This window comes from Varanus komodoensis, unplaced genomic scaffold, assembly GCF_004798865.1.
Source record: "Varanus komodoensis strain SLA01 unplaced genomic scaffold, ASM479886v1 scaffold17, whole genome shotgun sequence".
Taxonomy (NCBI): domain Eukaryota; kingdom Metazoa; phylum Chordata; class Lepidosauria; order Squamata; family Varanidae; genus Varanus; species Varanus komodoensis.
The window spans coordinates 24,061,078-24,064,494 of record NW_025335505.1 but is presented as its reverse complement, the minus strand read 5'-3'; the positions used below and the strand labels follow the sequence as shown (position 1 = coordinate 24,064,494).

Here is a 3,417-nt window from a genome sequence, read left to right as displayed (position 1 = left end):
GCTCGCCCGCCCGCTTGCGCGCTGCTGCCTCCTTCGGAGCGCGGCGTGGGAAGGAAATGAGAGCCTCGCTACATTGTCTCCACCCCTCGCTCCACACGCTACGCGCTGAGGATAGCGGAAGCACCCGAGGAGCAGGAGCCGGAGGAGGAGGACGAGAGGCGAGGCGGTGGGGAGGACCTACGGGAAGAGCCGCGGGCGGGCGGGGCGCGAGTGGCAGGAGGAGTAGTCGGCGACAGGCTCCTGGATGCCCGGACAGGTCCTGCGCGGCTGAGCAAGCCAAGGCAGCGCTTCCCTCCGGCTGGACGAGGTAAGGGGCGATTCCGTTGTTCTTGCTCTCCGCACTCCAACCTGCGGGGTAAGCCGATGACAGCGGCACGGCACAAAGCAGCCGCTCTCGTCGCTCGCCCTCACCCTCCGGCGCCGCACGCCGGGTCCGGCTCTGCAAAGGTGTCCTCGGCGTAGGGAGCGTTCCCTGCAGGTCTTGCATCTCGTGCGTGCGTGGACAGGGAGAGTGGGCGCGTGGGGGGGCGCTTCTCCGGAGAAGCAGGTAGTGGGGCTTACCGATCCCGGGCTTCTCGGGGAATCGTGTGGCCGTGGCTTCGTCTGAGCCAGGGCCTTAGCCCCGGAGCCTGTTTTCAGTGCCACGGCACGGTGGCCCCACACCTGTAACCGGATCGCCTAGTAGGAGCGCGCCTCTCAGCCGTGGGCAGGGCGCTTTTGCAAGCGACTGGGAGGGATGAAATAAACGCGAAAAAAGTAGAATCGAACACAAACTAGAAGCTAAGCGCGGCCGATTTGGGGGAAAGGGCCAGAGAGTGAGATTTCAAGCTCCGGGACCTGTCGTTTGGAGAACCAGGCATCTGATTTGGTTGACTTCTCCGAGGTTTTTCCTTCGAGTTCGTGCATGGGGTTCACTGTTGTGTACGCAGGCTGCTGTAGGGTTGGGCTCACTCTCAAAGAGGCATAGCCTGGATGGAGGCTTTGGGTTTATAGGGGAAAACGTGGGAGATGCCTCTGCACTTTTATGCAGGAAGGTGGCTGTCTGGCTTCCGACTGTGCCATCTGCAACACCTTGGAACCTCCAGAAAATGGAGGAAGCTGGTCCTGAATGGCTAAGGAGCACACATGGTTTATTTTCAACTGTAGTTTAACAGTAGTTTAAGGGGGTGAGAGCCATTTAAAAAAAAGTCCACAAGGAAGTGCTTTCCTGTAAGTTTTCAAGTGGCTACCAGTATGGCTCCACCACTTTCCTTGCTGTGGGGTACCTCCATAATATAGTGCTAGTGAAGGGCTTCCAGACATTCTGTTCCAGGGTCACAGTGCCCTTGCTTGCAGGACCTCCTGCTTTGGAATACGGACTTGCAGTATTCCACAAGGAAGTGTGCCATAGCCAGCTCTTCAGGAACAGCAGCTGAGGCCTGTCTTCTGTCTTTGTGTTGTCACAATAGCTGTGCCCACTTGGGAGCTTTCTGCTTTGCCAAAGCAGTGCTTTTCGCCTGTTCTTCCCATGGCCACATGTATTGGGACTACAGTTCCCAGCATTCCTGACAATTGGCCATGCTGCCATAAGCTCATGGGAATCGAAGTCCTAGAGATCTGGAAGTTACCAAGTTGAGGAAGGCACCAAAGCACCAAACAAACAAACAAAGTGATGTGGTACCTCCCAAATGGAAATTCTTGTTGTGGGAAGATGCATGGCATTTCCATTGTGAGCCCATTTTGCAGTGAAAGCTCCAGTCTTTCCCAACAGGTGCACTTCAAATGTGTTGGCCTACAGCTCCCATAACAAATCCAAAGTAGCTTTGGATGATGGGAGTTGTAATCCAATACACCTGGAGGGCACCAGGTTAGTCAAGAATGCTGTAGAAATTGTGGAGTGCTGGATGCAACGGATAATACTCCCCCCCACACACACAAAAAACCCCTTCCTCTCATGTGTGTGCTTTTGTATCAAGCTCTTTGAGATATATGTGTTTCTTCCAAATTGTTTCCTTTCACTCACTCTTCTCGCATAAGGAGAAGCACCATAGAAGACTTTCTCCATGGGCTTTCATCTCAGGGTGGCAGCTGCCATTTTGAATATTTGGGTGTGGTAGAAATTCACAAGTGTGAGTTGTTGAGGTAGCTGACAAGCCGCTCCACACCCAAAACTACTTTATAATTCCAGTGGCCTGCCAACCATCCCGACAACTCACCCTCACCAGGTTCGCACAGAACAAGCAGCTATGGTGCATCCATGACATGCCCAGAATATTCAGAATGGCAGCTGCCACCCGCGAGAAATTCACCAACAGTGGTTTCTCATCATGTTTGAACTGAACCATGACATTCTATGTCCTTCCCAAGGGCCAAATATCTCACTGTGGGAAGGCCTGATGCAGGAGAGGACATGTTTACTGCAGACCTGGCTATGCAAAGAGAATTCTGGAGAGTGGGGAGAACTGCCACTGGGGCTTCATTCTCTTTCTTTGGACACCTTGTGGTCTGCACCAGTATTCAGTAACTAGAAAAAGCACTTTTGCTTTTACTCTGCTTTCTCTTTTTGTATTACTACAGCCTTGATTAATTTGACATCTGAAAACTGGATGATTTGACTCCAAGGTGAGCAGAAACTTGTCCTTCCTGCTGAGGAAATTGCTTATAATGAATATAATAGTCTTTCTCACATAATTACAGGCCAGCTTTCTATTTGTAGACTGTGGAGTTGTAGCTTTTTTTGGTAAACAAATGGGGTGCACCCTTCCTCAGTGTTCTAAATAAATCTGCCTTTGTATTCAGCTAGACTGAATTGTGCCATTTCATTCCAGAATATTCACTTCAATAGTAGCTTGATATACATGTTTTCATGTGTAAGAAAACTTTGTAAAGGTATCTGAAAGAGGCTTATATCCTCAATGAAGGTTATGTTATCTACATCCTGGTTTCCTAGATGGAACTTTGAAAGAGGATTGAACATTGTTTGCCAGGGTGCTCTTTATATCAAGTAAGTTGTGATGCACCCCAGCAGCACACAAGCTGGTTAAATTTCCCTTGTGCAGGATCTAATTTTTTGGCACATATTGATCATGTTCAGACTGTCCATATCTTCAGTTAATAGTCCTTTGGGCATAAGCATCTAGCTTGCTTTTCCCTTTGCATGAGCCAAAAAGAAAGCAAGGAATCTTTGTTACAGTTTCCTGTTTCATCTGCATTGGAAAAGTAAAGTTTTCAGTATGAAAACAAGTCAGGATGAAGCCATGGCTTGACATTGGTTTAATATTCTTGACTTGTTTTGAAATCCAATAACTGTAGTGTTCCAGTTTGGATATGACAGCAAACTATGATTAGTAAAAGAGTTCTTGATTTGTTTGTGGCTTGTGCAAAGGAAGGAGTGGAGGGACTACAATGCATGCTCAAAGGCTTATCCATCTCTTCCCT

The 3,417-nt window shown here is 49.4% G+C and overlaps 1 protein-coding gene across 2 annotated transcripts in view; it reads left to right on the top strand.

Moving 5' to 3' along the window:
* The first annotated feature begins 131 nt into the window (after positions 1-131).
* The window catches only part of KDM1B (lysine demethylase 1B), a 39,881-nt gene continuing 36,595 nt past the window's right edge, over positions 132-3,417 (top strand). Inside the window, exons 1-2 of one of the 2 annotated variants that reach the window (XM_044426589.1) lie at positions 132-307; positions 2,557-2,601. The gene's annotated coding sequence lies outside the window, so the exon portion shown is untranslated. The remainder of the gene's footprint in view (positions 308-2,556; positions 2,602-3,417) is intronic. The other variant, XM_044426590.1, reaches the window with a different exon arrangement.